The following is a 16,632-nucleotide window of genomic DNA, read 5'->3' as shown; positions in this document are numbered from 1 at the left end:
GCGGAGTGAAAAATCCCTCTCTACTGCCACGGACCAAAAGATCTCACACACGCACACTATCCATACATCCGCTGGGGGGGCCCATAACACCAACGCACACTTACCATTAGTCCGTGCGAGAGGCGTTTTATCCTTCCAATCGCTGGATAATGAGGGAGGATGATACCACTTTACCCTAATGAGCAACACACCTACAAACCCTTCTAATACTCATTAGGCCCTATATTCCACATTTGGTATTATCCTCCTAACCGGAACGGATCTGTTAGTTGTAGTTTAAGTGAAATACTAATACTCTAGTTAACCTTTACATTAACACATTTCAATGAATAAACAACCCAACTCATTTCTGTAGATGTTCAAATCCAAATTTATATTAATATTGCAGATTAAATCATTCATTTGATCAAGTTGCCATTCATATTTACCTATTCTGGCTAAAGTCGTCCTCTATGTCAAATCTGGCAGTCTTGCAAATCTATGCCCATCAATTTAACAGGTTGAGTTCATCAAGATTTGGGCATTAAATTCAGTCCGTCAAAGATTCTGGCTAACAGCTGTCCTGCAGTGTCACCGTCCTCTCCGTCAGCATATCATCAGGAAATCGAAGAAGCGACCCCCACCTCTCTATTCTATGGGTTTTTATAGTAAAAATCATTGACAATTTGTATCAAAAACGGGTCTTCAAATGTTCTGATTGGTCCATTGGAATCGTCTGACAGGATTCTCATCAACTACAGTCTCTGATGTCATTGTTCTTGAATTATCCGGTTTTTAGTAGCATTATTATTGTTCATTCAGAAAAGCTGGCTTGTTTCCCAGAGCAACCTTGAAGGGTACATGTTCATCTGGGGTCAGGTCCAGGCCACTGTGTATCTGTTATCAGCGCAGGCGCACTTCACCCAAGCCTTGTTCAGTGTTGGCAGTCGGGTTGGGCACCAAAGTCAGCCATCTTTCGGCGGGTCAAAATGGTCAACTTAAGCAAAGAAACACAAAAATGTAATTAATACATAGAAATGACTAATTAAATGTTATTCCCTCGCTAATACCCATATGTGTGTGTATTTATCTAGCAAAAGCAACACTCATTGCGGGTTATACTTACAAAATAAAGCACGAATCACAATTACATCACTAAAGCAACATATATCATGCAACATTCTATTTATCTATCATTAGTATGCGTACGGAATATTATTTGCGTAATTAATTAGGCCATGCAGATGCAAATCCCACGTGTATTTCGGTCATTAATGAGGTTGGATCAATTATTCTCACATCACTCCAAACCATTAGTACGATTATAATTAATTAATTAATCTAATTAATAAAACGACATGCAAAATGGGGTGGGTATACAAAATTTTGCATAACCCGCTCCAGCAATCCCCCCTTTGGTGATTTTATCACCACACCACCCAAAATTTTGTTCTGTCTTTACGGAATCTTTAAAATGTTTTCTTGCTCTTCATCATAATTCAGTTTCACCCATTTCTTCTCTTTTTGCAGTTTTATACATACTCTCCTTCCATTCTTCTAATGTTATCTCTTCCAAATCTCTATCTTGTTTCTTATCTTTTCTTTTTGTATTTTCACTTTTTATTCTTTTCTTATTTTTCTTGTTTCTACAGCAGATACAACATAATCTTATCATTAAAACTATGCAGATTACACAAGTTAATGGGAATAATATCTTACCTATAAGAGTACTACCTATTTTCACTAAGAAATTCTTAATAGCAGCTATTTTCTTTCCAATTCTATCCCAAACACCTTCAACCTCCAATGGTGCAAGTTCATCATGCAATTCAGTAATATTTTTAATATAAGTTTTCAGATCTTTGCTTTCGTCAGGAATGTAAGTACAACAATGTTGAACTTTCAGCATTCCACAGACTCCACCCTCTTTTGCTAATAAAATATCAAGGGCAAGTCAATTTTGCATCACCATAGAACGCATGGAAACCATCTCAGTATTAACCAATAAAAATCCTCCAGCGGTGCTTGTTGACAAGCGATCCACTACTGTTGACAATTTTCTAATTTTGTTTGCATTCAGAGTTATTCCCACTGTTGGTATCAATGCTTGAAAAATATCACCTACAATTTCTGCCCAAGATTCTCTCTTGGTCCTAGCTAAATGATTACTTAAGCTATGTACACCATCTTCTCCTCTATCCATATGAAAGATTTTTGGAAAGACCAGGCCTACATAACATGTGCCATACCAATGGTCTGGCAAACGATAATATGCCCTGTTCCCACAAATAAAATATAATCCAGGAAAGACTGGATCTCTTCCACCTTTGAATCCCCATCCACCCGTGATTCGATATGTATCATGGCACTCACTATTACCTAGAAAATAATTATCATACGCCGTTTGATTCCTTCGAATGCAAAATTTCCCATTCTGAGGCCAATCTAAAGCTATAGTTGGACTAGCTTCTCCTTTCAAATGTTTTTCTTTCTCTATATCCCAGATTGTTTTCTCCACTTTCCCTTCTGCTGCTTTCCTTTGCATTTTCAATCTCCTTTCCTCAACCATGTCTAGGAATGTCTTTTTCTCCTTCTTCAAACTGCATGTTAAATTGTTTCTAAAAATATACTCTAATGTTAGTTCCTTAGTTTCTAAAAAGAATTCACCTAATACCTTAGCAGGCTTTACTTTGTTCAATTTATTATAAGAAGGCACTTGCGCAAAAATGTTATCTACAGCTGAAAAATAATATTCTAATTTCCCTGTCTCATAAAACAAACTAGCTATTACACTACATGTTATACCATACGTTGCTGGAAGGTGATGATATGTCACTCCCTCAGAAACAGATGCAGGTAACTGCATACATACGTAGCAGTCCCGTACGTCCATTGTCTTTACATATTCATACAATAATTTTGAAAACACATTATTAGAAAAATCTGTTATTGACCTGTCTTTATGCAAATAATTTGTATCTATTCTAGTTGGAACTTCCTTTGGAATTTTCCCTATATTAGTTTTGTTCTCACTATGCCCTTCTAATGTGTCTATAGTAGCTTTAAAAGAAATGACAAGAGCAAGGATGCTCCATAAAAGCATTAATAATCCTGTGCAACAACAACACATTTTACACCATCTTTTCATGAACGTACATCTACCTTTACTACTTTCTATGTTGGCCATCTTGTTAAAATGGACCGTGTCTTTTGACTTAGCCTCTTCTACTTCACAACTAGTCTTTCTAACCTAAGGTTCTAACACCTATTTGGTTCTACCAGTCACTATTTTTAATTCAATATCTTGTTTTCTTCATCAATAGTTTTCTTAACTTATTCAGTTTGGCATCTCATCGTTCTTCACTCTCCTCTCGTCTTCCAAATATGGATTTTCCTGAACTTCCGTTTCTTCTTCTCCAATGTCGGACAAGAGAACTCTCGGGATTTCCGATTCTATTTCATCCTCAACCACTTTCAGTACAGTCTCCTCTGGATTTCCTTGACTATCTGCCTCTTCTCCCTGTTCAAGCAGAGCCACGTACGTCCATTCTGGTGACTTATACTTCTGGTTAGGTTTCTTTGTTCTTCTACTCTCTTTGACTTCAGTTAATTCGTCTTTTTTTGATTTTTCTTGACTTGTCACTTCATTCACCTGTTCAGCTCTCGGTGAATTCACTCATGTCAGTCTGTATCTCAGTTTCCTTATTTTATTGGGCCAAACATCATCTCTTGCAACTCTTTTTACTTTACTTCCTTTGTCATTCTTTTCATTTCTCCAAGCTCTCTTTCTTAGAACTCGACCTTCAGGTATTTCATTTTCACTCTCTTCAGACTCTGTCTCAACTTGCTTTGTCTTTTCAGCGACTTCTTCTTCCACCACTTGTTTTGTTTTCCCTACTTCTGTCCCTCCTCGGGTCTCCGGCACGCAATCTTCCTGCTGGCTACTTGTCCCTTCACCTAACTTGATGTTGCAGTTCCCTACACCTCCTCGGGGGTCTTCCGCAGAAATCTGTCCCTCTCTCTCTGTACCTGTCCCTTGTTCACTTAGATTTGTTATTTCAGGTGGAATTTCTCTCAGTCTCTCATCTGGTACTTCCTTTTCACGAATTTCTTTTGTTGCGTCTTCAGTACTCTTTCCTCTTTTCTTCCTGTGTTCCTTCTTGGAACCCTGCACTTCTTGCTCGTTTCCAGAATCGCTAGATTCGGAAATCTGCAATCCTCTTCTCAGAGCGATACTTCTAGGGACTAAAGCTGATCTTTGTTCTGTTTCCCCCCTTTCAGAGTTTCCTTGAGTCTTTGACCCTTCGTCATCTGATTCAGTGCTTGATTCTGATTCATCAAAGTATTATTTTCCTGTGCTGTCCACTGGATTTGGAATTCTCAAGGTATGACTGGCATGGATCCAGTTTTTCAGTCCAGCACACTTCACAGCTGTGGTCGTGGTCAAAATGACTTGTCGTGGTTTTCCCCACCTTGGAACCAGACAATTTCTTCTTCTGTGGACTTTTATCCTTACCCAATCACCTGGGCTTAGATCATGGGCTTGCTTCTTTTCAAGTGTGGTGGCATCTGGTCCAACCTGATGAAACACAGAATAAACTGCGTCAGCCAGGCCTTTACAGTATTCCAACACCATGTCATCAGAAATTGTCATCAGCTTGTTGACTGGTATAAACACATGTCTCATTGCACGTCCCATGATTATTTCATGAGGACTCAATCCTGTGGTTCTGTCTGGAATGTCCCTAATTGTCATGAGTACTAGAGGCAAGACATCAGGCCATTTCATACCTGTGGCCAAACACATTTTCCCTATTCTATTTTTAATAGTACCATTCATCTGTTCAACCACACCAGAAGCCTCAGGTCGGTAGGCACAATGTAGTTTTTGTTGTACATTCAATGCTTCACAAATTAATCCTACAATCTCATTATGGAAATGTCCTCCTCGGTCTGATTCAATTGTCACTGGGAACCCGAACCTGGGGATGAATTCTCTCAACAGTAGCTTGGCTACTGTCAACCCATCATCTCTTCTTGTTGGGAATGCTTCCACCCACCTGGAGAATAGGCAGACCACTACCAAAACATACCTCAATCTGTTACAGGGAGGCATCTCAATGAAATATACCTGCATTCTGGTGAGAGGCCCTCCTTCTCGATCTATTGTTCCCAGACTCACTACTGTCTTCCTGCCAGGATTGTACTGCTGACATATTAAGCATCTCTGACAAAGACTTTCTGCCACAAGTCTGAATTTTACATTGTACCAGGTCTGTTTAAATGACCTGATCATAGCATCCCGTCCAATATGTCCCTGGCCATGATACATTCGTGCCATGGTAGACATCATGCTATCAGGCATAACTGGTCTTCCATCTCTATAGACCCACACATGATCCTTTTCCCTTGGGGCACATCCTGCTTTTACCCACTGTCTCATTTCCTCATCTCCTGCCTCATCCTGCAATTGTTTTACCTCTTCCCAAGTTCCCACAATGTTAGTGAACATCAATGAGCAAGAAGAAATTTCTCTTTCCTTAGCCCGATTGACCAAACTCTGATTTCGTGCACAATACTGCGCCATGTCATTGGCGTACCTGTTCCCGGTGGCAATGTAATCACCACCTTGACTATGTGCAGCACATTTTACAACAGCCAATTGTTTAGGCAGCTGTATCGCCTCAAGCAACTTTCCAACCACTTCTGCATTCTTAATGGGAGTTCCACTCGAGGTCAGGAAACCTCTTTGCAGCTATAGTTGGCCAAAGTCGTGGACGACTCCGAAGCCATACTGGCTGTCAGTTATCACAGTCACTCTCACACTCTTCCCAATCTTGCATGCTCTAGTCAAAGCCACAAGTTCAGCTACCTGGTCTGATTTCACGCCTTTCAAATATGAGGCTTCAATTACTGCTGCAACTGTGCATACTGCATACGCTGCACTCAGCACTCCTTCATTTGTTCTCAAACATGACCCATCAACGAACATCACAAAATCACTTTCTGGCAAAGGTACATCTTTTATGTCTGGTCGTGGTTTGGTACAAAAATCAAGTACATCCAGGCAATCATGATCAACTTCATCTCTTACCTCCACAATCTCATTATCAGGCAACAATGTTGCTGGATTCACATTCACACATCTTGCAAGACTCACATTAGTTGCTCCTAATATGACCTTTTCATACTTAGTCAGCCGACTGTGTGTCATATACTGAGTACGACTCCTGGTAAGCAGAATTGCTACATCATGGGGCACAAACACCTTCAATGGATATCCCATCACAATTCCTTCACTCTGCTCCAAACTTCGACATGTTGCAGCCACTGCTTTCAGACATCCAGGTAAACCTACAGCTACTGGATCTAGCATTGATGAAAAATATGCAATTGGTCTTCTCAATTTTCCATGTTTCTGGGTCAACACAGAAAGTGCACATCCATTTCTCTCACTGCAATACAACTCAAATTCTTTCTCATAGTCAGGCATACCCAATGCAGGTGCTTCACACAAACCATCTCTCAATTGTCTAAATGCTGCCAATTCTTCTCTGCTTAATTCAAGGGGGTCTTTTACATCACCTCTTGTCAATCGCACCAAAGGCTTTGCAATCAAGGAGAAGTTCCCTATCCACTGACGGCAGTACCCTACCATTCCCAAAAACATTCTTACTTCTCTTTGAGTCATAGGAGCTCTCATTCCTTTTATTATTCTGATACTGTCTATGGTTATTTTCCTTAGTCCTTTCTCAATGTTGTGTCCCAGATACTGCACTTCCTTTTTACAAAACTGTAGTTTTGCAGGTGACACTTTAAGTCCTCCATCTGCCAAATGATTCGGTAAGGCTATTGTATCTACCCCACAGGCTTCACGTGTTTTTGACGCCACCAAAATGTCGTCAATATATTGTACCAGTACAGAATTTTCTGGCATTTCTAGACTCTCCAAAGATCTTTTTAACAACTGATTGAATATTGAGGGGCTCACTGTATACCCCTGTGGGATTCAGCACCATGCCAAAATACGCTCACCAAACCGAAATGCAAAAATTTGCTGACTGTCATGGTGCAATGGGATGGAAAAGAAAGTATGACACAGATCAACTACTGTGTACCATTCTGCATCATAGGGAATCTGATACAAAATCACTGATGGATTTGGTACAATGGGACAACATGATACCACAATTTTGTTCACCTTTCTCAAATCTTGCACTATCCTGAATTTCCCATTAGGCTTTTTCAGTCCCATTATCGGTGAATTACATGGACTACTCATTATTTCTCTCACGATTCCTTGTCCGATCATTTTCTCTATTATAGGAGTTACACCTTCAATTATTTCAGGTGTCAATCTGTACTGTGGAACATTTGGATACGTTACTCCTTCTTTTACAGTTATTTTAACTGGATCTATATTTCTCATTAATCCTACATCTTCTCCAGTGAAATCCCAAACCTCTGATTTTACAGAGTTTCTCAGTTCCTTTGGTAATTCATCAGGATTGAATAAAGCATATGTTTCAGTATCTTCACTTTCTCTGTTAGCTAGGGTCATCTTATACAATACATCATCATCTTGCGTTTCAAAAGCTATTCCATCCGGAGTACAAAATATAGTGCAATTCATTTTGCACAACAGGTCCTACCTAATAAATTCACAGGACTGGTGTCACACACCACAAATCGGTGCATTTCTGAAAATTCCCCTATGCTAACTTTCACTGGTTCTGTAGGATAGGTCTTAATTTGCCTGTTGGACACACCAACTACTTGGATCGTTTCATGCGAGAGAGGAAGATTCTTAACATCAGCTGATCTAACAGTTGATCGAGTAGCACCAGTATCCACTAGGAAAGTAATATTTTCATCATTAACCCTCCTATCTACAAAAGGTCCTGTCTGGTCTACTTCTAGAGTTGCGCCAAGTATGCACTCTTCTTCCTCCCTTCGGCACCGTCAATAGCTCTCTTCTGCGTCACTCTCATCGCGTTGCAGCCAATACTGCGAGACAGCGCTAGCGCGCGGCAGTTTATTTACCTGTTCTTCATTGTAGAATCCCGATTCACTACTATACTTCCGTGTGTTTCTGCTCTGTGGAAAAGGCGGCTTTGGCACCTGATTCTGTGGGGGAACAACTTGCTGCTGTTGCTGCAGTTGACCACTCACCTCATGCTGCACCTGTGGGTTCAATGATGGATTTTCATTGTTAGTACTCGGAGGAAACTTACACTCGGATTTCCAATGCCCTATCCTGCCGCAATTATGACACGGAAATTTCTTTTTAGCTTCTTCAATGTTCCCTTTGTACTTCCCATTATTAAATTTTGGCTTGGTCCCTGCTTGTTCCATCAATTGAGCTTCCTGTCTTTCCGCTACCTTTACCTGTGCCCACATTGCCTTCTCCTTTAAATTTCGCTGTTTTGCTTCAATTTCATCACTGAAGTATTTAGCATGTCTCAATACTTCATCTATTTTCTTGTTTTACCAATCTACCGTATGCTGTTTAATCATATCACCAATTTCTGGTCGTAAACCATATACAAATCTGTATACAAAATGACTCAAATCCTTTTCACTCAGATTCTCGTCTCCGCTAAACTGCTTAAAAGCTTGTATTAGCCTTTCATAGTATGCACGTACTGACTCTTTACTTTCCTGGTGTGTTCGATCAATTTTTACCCAGTCTGTTTCTTTAGGGGGCACTTTATTTTTCTAAAATACCATAACCTGCTCATACTTCTTCATTACCTCAGGGTCTGGTGCTCCTGTTTTAGGATCCCTAGGGTATTCCTTGGTTGGCCAATTTATCATTAATTTACACTCTGACCATAGGTCTGCTGGTACTATTATATCAAACAGACTATTCAAATCAATCCATAGTACCTTTGACAATTTTACAAATCTGTCTACATGTCTGTACCACTCGACGGGCTTTTCGCGTAGTCGAGGGAAGTCATTCGTAAATGACAAAATATCCTGTCTTGTCCATGGAACATGTACATATCCTCCTCCTGGAATCTCTCTCATAGGGCACTCAGTCACTACCTTCTCCTTTTCTCTTACAGGAAAGGCTGTAAATGTCTTATCTGAGGCATCATCGCGTTTTCTATACCACCTGCTTCTCCATTTATCCACGTCTCCCCATTTTCTCAGCAAAATGATTATGTCCTTAATTTGACTTATTCATCCTGTGGTGTTCATGTTCTCAATGTCCTTTTCAGTGAATTCTACTCGATAAGGTTTCTGTAAAGCTTTTACCTTTACCATATCAATACCCATTTCATTTGCTACTTCTTCTAACCTTTCATGCAAGTTTTTCGCTCTCCAGGTTGCACTTTTGCACAAAAATAATAATTCTTCATCCTGATAGGTTTTCAATTTTTCTGTCGGGATAGTCCCTACAATTAACTCTTCCAATACCATTCGTAGCTTGGTGTGACGACTGGTCAGGGATAGACGGTACTCGGGTATTTGGTAAGTGAGGTTTTATTGAGATATAGCTCTTCCTTAAACGTTTTTCCAGTCTTTCTCTTTCCTTTGGACGCCGTTTCTCTTGTCCGGCTCCAGATACGGTCCCCCTCCAGATTGCTTCTCTGTCCCCTTGGGCTTTGGGTCGCCGTCGGTATGCGTAAGGAATCTCCACTCGGGAAGGTGTGGCCCCAGAAAAAAGGAAACAAACAAAGGGTCGTGTCAGGTTACCGTTCAGAGCTATGTTTCCCTAGGACCAGGACCGGGTGTGAGGAAAACCCCTAAAATGGTGTAGAAGTGCGTTTCACTCATGTAGGCAACAAGGGTGTGAATCGTGCATTTAAACCAAAAAGAAGGGGGGGAACAAGGACCATACAGGCTAAGTAGTCGGCTTCTCCCCTCGGGCCATCTAACCCACTACTCGATCACGTACCTGTCCTAGCCACGCTCCTCCCCAGGGAGCGTGGCGGGGCGCTTTGCGGGATCCGGAGCCTCCTGGCCGTCCGCCGTCTGGTTCTCTGCTTCCTCGTCCGTCTTCCTCGCAACCTCTTCTCTCCGCTCTTCCTCTGCCTCCGCTCGCCTCTTCTCCTGCTCTCCTTTCGTCACCGCTGCTCCTCTGGGAATCGCCGTCCGTCCATTGCTGGTTCTCCCTTCCTTTTGACGTTGCCTGCGCCGTGACGTCACTCCGGGGCGTTTCCGAGGCCTCGTCAGGAATCCAGTTAAAGGGCTCCTCGCCTTCCGGGTATATTCGCCTCTCAAGTTCAGGTGACGGAAGCCACTCTCCCTGCTGTGGGGGGACAAGAGGGGGTGAAAACGGTACGTGTATCCACCATTCCCTAACGTCTTTGAGTTCCGCTGCTCCCGCTCCGTCACACTTGGCCACATCAATTGATTGAGATTCTTTGTCTTTCTTCTGCAAGCTTCTTAACCATTCACTTAACTCGTCTGTTGATGGTCCTACTGGTTTTTCTACACTTCAGTTTCCAAAATCATTTTGTGTTTCTGACACTGTCTCTATTATTGTCATGCGTCTCTCTGCACAATTCTGATCTACAAATGGATTATTGGTAAAATTCGGTTCCATTACACTCATAGTTTGCCTCCATGGATTCTCATTCTGTCTCACTCTTGGTTGTTCTACAGGGTTACTATTTCTGTAAGGGACTGTCAAACAATGCTCACTGTCCTTCTGTTTTTCAAAAATAGGCATTACTGGACCTATTGTTACTGGAACAGTTACTGCTTCTAGATTCTTGGTCAATTCTCCTATTTTCTCAGTTAATTCCAGAGTTGTTTTTGCTAATTCTACTGAATTTTCTCCATCTGTTCTTCCTTCTGATCTCTTTTCTACTTCCCCGGTACCACTGTTTTTACTCAAGCTTAGGGATTCTGGTTCCGATTTTATAATTCGCACTGTTTCTCTCATTGGGGCACTTGGAGTTAACATTTCTGGTTCTGATCTATACGGTGATGGATTTTTATAAAACATATCATCAAGAACATCATCCTCAGACTCATTCGCTCCATACCCTCTCGACTCCAAATTATGCCTCTTTTCCGTACACTTTCGACCTTCATTCTCTCCTACAGTTCTTACAGGGAACACACCCTCAGTCATGCCTGCATCTCTCCATCTTTTCATTCGATCACTATGCGTTTCGTGTCTGTATGGCCTTCCAAACCAGTACCTATATCCTCTACCACTTCTTTGTCTTTCTCGTTCATGCATTTCGTCTTCCCATTCTGACAAAGCCTCAAACTGTGTCGGTCTAGGTCTTGGTTCAAAATTCATCATCCTTTCTCTCAAGTTTCTTAAAACAGCCAAATGAAATCAACCATGCTCTGGGAAAGCTAATACTCCGTCATCCTTGGTGTATCTCACCCAGTTATCCAACCAAATACAAGTATGATACCCATATTTCTTAATCATGAAGGATGTAGGAGTTTTCGGTGGAGGAAGTAACTGTCCTTCCCTAGTCTTAACTGGTTTGTCTTTCTTAAACCACTTCTTAATTCTCCCTAACCAGGTCTTTTTCTCCTTTTCTGGTGGGTCGTAATACATTTTCTTGTCTTACGCACAATGCTAGTCCCTCTTTACAACTGTACCGCTAATCTATTCAATCACAGCGCGACTTCACACTAACGCACCAATTCAAAGCGTCCACGTCACTGTCACAGTCCTCGAATCCTAGCGCGACTCACACTAACGCACCAGTAAGGAGCGTCTACGTCACCCTGTTTCTTCTCCAATCCTAGCGCGGCGTACACTAACGCACCAATCCGGGGCGTTTCACAGTTCTGACCGACTGTCCAATCGTTCTGACGCCAGCAGCCGCTGCGGCAGATCCTGCTCCTGCTTCTGTCTACCCCTCCTTTACAAATCCGCTCAGTAAGTTTTTGTTTCAATTTTCTACACTTCTGTTAGTAACAACATAGAAACATCTCCATTGTCCGCTTCGCTAACCAAAGAACAGCAAAAGACCTTTCTCACGAGAATTCCGTCTTTCCCGAGAGCAGCGCTTACCTCTGTCCTACTACGGAATCATTACTTCCGTTGATAAAGTAGCACATCCCTCTACTTCACCCTTCTAACAAGCATTAGCTAATTGTTTCTCTAGTTTTTAACACACATAGTTGGAGACCCACTTTTCCTGAGAAATAAACCTAGAGTTTCGCAATCAACCCAAATGCCTTTGCATTCACACTCGTTCACACCAGAAAATGTAGTACATTCACACAGAATCCTGTCATTCCCGAAAACAGCGAACAGTCTGTCCTACTACAGAATTATGACATACGTTAACAAAGCAGCGCTTACCTCTCCTTTGTCCTTCTAACAAGCTCAGAGAGTACCTATTACCTTTCCAGTGATTAGCGTTATCGGAATGCCAGTTGGATCCCTGGTACCTAAGACCAGAATTTCACAGGTAACCTTTGCTATCATACACTCTTCTCTCACACAGAAAACGTCTCTAATGGCAACACACGACGATGTCACCAAATCGAACCCAGACAATGCGCCGTGCAACTTCACTTGTCACACGTTTCCCCTGTGTACCTACAGGGCAACAACAATTCCGTCTTTTCCGAGAGCAGCGCTTACCTCTGCTCTCCTACGGAACCGTTACAAACTTCCGACTTCCTACATCCCAGAAGCCGTACCGACAACGTATAACTCAACGTAACTCAACATAGAGTGTTAGTACATAAATCAACACCAATCAATAACCAAAATCAATAAGCAATGTACAAGCAATAATCACTAAACCAAACAATAACAAACAATCATTCTGCTACCAGAAAAAACTGATGCAGCGCGGAGTGCAAAATCCCTCTCTACTGCCACGGACCAAAAGATCTCACACACGCACACTATCCATACATCCGCTGGTGGGGCCCATAACACCAACGCACACTTACCATTAGTCCGTGCAAGAGGCGATTTATCCTTCCAAGTGCTGGATAATGAGGGAGGATGATACCACTTTACCCTAATGAGCAACACACCTACAAACCCTTCTAATACTCATTAGGCCCTATATTCCAAATTTGGTATTATCCTCCTAACCGGGACGGATCTGTTAGTTGTAGTTTAAGTGAAATACTAATACTCTAATTAACCTTTACATTAACACATTTCTATGAATAAACAACCCAACTCATTTCTGTAGATGTTCAAATCCAAATTTATATTAATATTGCAGATTAAATCATTCATTTGATCAAGTTGCCATTCATATTGACCTATTCCGGCTAAAGTCGTCCTCTATGTAAAATCTGGCAGTCTCGCAAATCTATGCCCATCAATTTAACAGGTTGAGTTCATCAAGATTTGGGCATTAAATTCAGTCCGTCAAAGATTCTGGCTAACAGCTGTCCTGCTGTGTCACCGTCCTCTCCGTCAGCATATCATCAGGAAATCGAAGAAGCGACCCCCACCTCTCTATTCTATGGGTTTTTATAGTAAAAATCATTGACAATTTGTATCAAAAACGGGTCTTCAAATGTTCTGATTGATCCATTGGAATCGTCTGACAGGATTCTCATCAACTAAAGTCTCTGATGTCATTGTTCTTGAATTATCCGATTTATAGTAGCATTATTATTGTTCATTCAGAAAAGCTGGCTTGTATCCCAGAGCAACCTTGAAGGGTACATGTTCATCTGGGGTCAGGTCCAGGCCACTGTGTATCTGTTATCAGCGCAGGCGCACTTCACCCAAGCCTTGTTCAGCGTTGGCAGTCGGGTTAGGCACCAAAGTCAGCCATCTTTCGGCGGGTCAAAATGGTCAACTTAAGCAAAGAAACACAAAAACGTAATTAATACATAGAAATGACTAATTAAATGTTATTCCCTCGCTAATACCCATATGTGTGTGTATTTATCTAGCAAAAGCAAAACACATTGCGGGTTATACTTACAAAATAAAGCACGAATCACAATTACATCACTAAAGCAACATATATCATGCAACATTCTATTTATCTATCATTAGTATGCGTACGGAATTTAATTCACGTAATTAATTAGGCCATGCAGATGCAAATCCCACGTGTATTTCGGTCATTAATGAGGTTGGTTAATTATTCTCACATCATTCCAAACCATTAGTACGATTATAATTAATTAATTCATCTAATTAATAAAACGACATGCAAAATGGGGTGGGTATACAAAATTTTGCATAACCCGCTCCAGCACCTGCACACCCATTCAGGCTAAAGAGTATTGCTTCTGTAGGTTGCTGCTCTTGGTGCCCCATTCCACCTCACATTGCATGTGCCACGAAGAACTGGGGCTCCCATATACTGAAGATTGCATGAACTTGGCCCTAATATCTTTGGGGCTATCAATACGGCTTAACCTCGGAGTGTGATTAAGCCATAACATCATCAGAGACTGTTGTTCTTGCGACAAAAGAATCAGCATACCTTTGTTTACGTATGTTTGTAAAGCCCTCACAGGCTTAGGGTAATCTTACCTATTTGACAATCTGACCTCAGTATGAATCGCGAACAATAAATGATTAAATCCAGTTTTGGAAAGTAGGCAGCTATATAGGTATGAAATAGAGTTAGGAAAACCTACTACAAAAAGCTATGCCCACCTAAATATGAAACTTGGCCCGGACCCTTATCTGTGATTGACACACGGTCAATGGGAAAGATCATAATTATTCAGTTTTAGAACAGGGACGGTCAGATATATTTGCTCTTTTCACATTGGCCCGTCACACTGGTACCTCAATACGCACATGTCTGTGTGAGGACGCCTCCAAACAGTCCCTTCTGCACTTTTTTTCTTTTTCTTATTTTATGCTATTTATACTATGCAATTTTTAATTCCTTTAAAAAGAAAATGCAGATTTGAACAGAGGAAAGTGGCTTACGTTTTTTACAGCTTTTAAATGATGAGGAGGATAGGGTGTTTCTTGCCGCCTGCAGTTCATTGCAGAAAGGCAATGCTTGTGTTATTCCCTGCAGTTTACTCTTTCAAATGCAGGCTTGTTGGTTTATTTTTCAAAAAATGTATTTATAGATTTTCAAGAAATAGTACAATAAAGAAAACAAGAGCCCGTATACATGGGCAAGTCATATGTCAGTCCATTATTGAAGGCCTGGAGGGAGCAAGAGATTGATAAGAGCAGCAGCTACATCAAACAAAGTATATCATTCGATGGCGGAGCACACACCTTGAGCGAAACAGTGATATCAAGAGGAGCCTTCATAGTTATAGAGTCTAGTGGTAATGGACTTAAGCTGTATTGGATGAGATTAGCAGTGTTAGTCGGTGTCAGTTGTTAACCCCTTCGATGCGCATGACGGAGCGGTTCCGTCATGCGCATCGGTTGCGCTGTGCGTATGACCGAACCGCTCTGTCATGGCCCCGCCCGCGCAATAGAACCTTCAGCACTGCGCGGTAATCCGCACCGCGCTGAAGGGGTTAATAGATAGTCCCTAAGGAGCTGCCAAATATCGTTCAGTCGTAATGTAGGGGGTTGCAGCATGGCATACACTTTACTGGTGTAATCACAATAACCAGACTGTTAAGCCATGCCTTAGTGGTGGGACGAGTGTCACATTCCCAGTGCAACACTACATCTGTCTTGGCCATCAGCAATGCAATGGCTGTGTATCTATGAATCAGTTCAGGGATGCCTGTAACGTAGCCCATAAGCGCTAACAGGGGGTCAGGATAAAGTGTGACATTTACCATTTGGGAGAGACATTCAAATATCGTACTCCAATAAACCCCTATATGTGGACAAGTCCATGTAAGATGTGCAAATTCAGCTTAGGGCGTGTTTGCACTTCATGCAACTGGAAGATCTGGTGTGGTCTATTTTGGCAATGTACTGGAGGTAATGTATGCCCTGTGTAGAAATTTAAATTGGAGCAGTTTGTGTTGGTGGTTAGGGGAGACAAGCTTATTCTGCATATAGCAATAGTACCATTCATTATTTAGCACCTTTCTCCAATACTTACTTTTTCTGTTTTTCTATTTGTCACTGTTTTTTCCCTTAAATTCATAATTTCGTCTTTTTCTTTTCTCTTTAGCCTATGCTATGCATTTCTGCCTACCTTCCACATTTCTGCCATTGATTGCCTAACAGTACTATTTATGAGCACTTTGTTACTAGATCTGCAGACAGTAGAGGCCCATAAATAACTAATTCATGTTTAGTGGGACCCATTTCACCAGCCCATGGTGCCCAGCTCCCTTTTAAGCTGCTTAAGTGGGGTGTTCCTTCTAGCCTTGAATGGAAATAACATGCAGGATTCGGTGTTCGGCATATTTTTTTCCCAGAGTTTCACACTAAGATGTTGCCTTTCTCTGTGACTAAAATAAAAACATAATTCCAGTGGGCCTGCTAACCTCCGTATTAGGGCCCATCAGAAACTACAAGCCTAAGGTTCTCATTGCATGCGGCCCAGTAAATGGTGTCATGTTCATCGGACCTGAAAAAATCAGGCTCCACTGGGTTGGAACTTATTGGGGTCGATTAATATCACTTAATTACTAGTTGTTGGGGAGTAACATGAGGACTGTGGTGCTTACCACTCAAAACCTGCATGATCCAATCCATACCAAACATTTTACCCCGATAAATATCAGCAGGATTAACCTGTCGCTCTTTCTCACAAAACCTTTTAGTGTGATACTTGCGGTACGATGAGA

The 16,632-nt window shown here is 41.5% G+C and overlaps 1 protein-coding gene and 1 long non-coding RNA gene across 3 annotated transcripts in view; one reads left to right on the top strand and one right to left on the bottom strand.

The window, feature by feature from the left end:
- Window positions 1-16,632, top strand: part of SLC38A1 (solute carrier family 38 member 1) — a 408,924-nt gene that overhangs the window by 86,607 nt on the left and 305,685 nt on the right. The window lies entirely within an intron of this gene.
- LOC146855532 (uncharacterized) overlaps window positions 13,162-16,632 on the bottom strand; it is a 552,836-nt gene continuing 549,365 nt past the window's right edge. For both annotated transcript variants that reach the window (XR_014981334.1, XR_014981335.1), the window contains one exon: window positions 13,162-13,745. This is a non-coding gene — a long non-coding RNA (uncharacterized LOC146855532). The remainder of the gene's footprint in view (window positions 13,746-16,632) is intronic.

The sequence above is a fragment of the Triturus cristatus genome, chromosome 4_1 (assembly GCF_964204655.1).
Source record: "Triturus cristatus chromosome 4_1, aTriCri1.1, whole genome shotgun sequence".
Classification (NCBI taxonomy): domain Eukaryota; kingdom Metazoa; phylum Chordata; class Amphibia; order Caudata; family Salamandridae; genus Triturus; species Triturus cristatus.
This window is presented reverse-complemented; position numbering and strand designations above follow the sequence as displayed.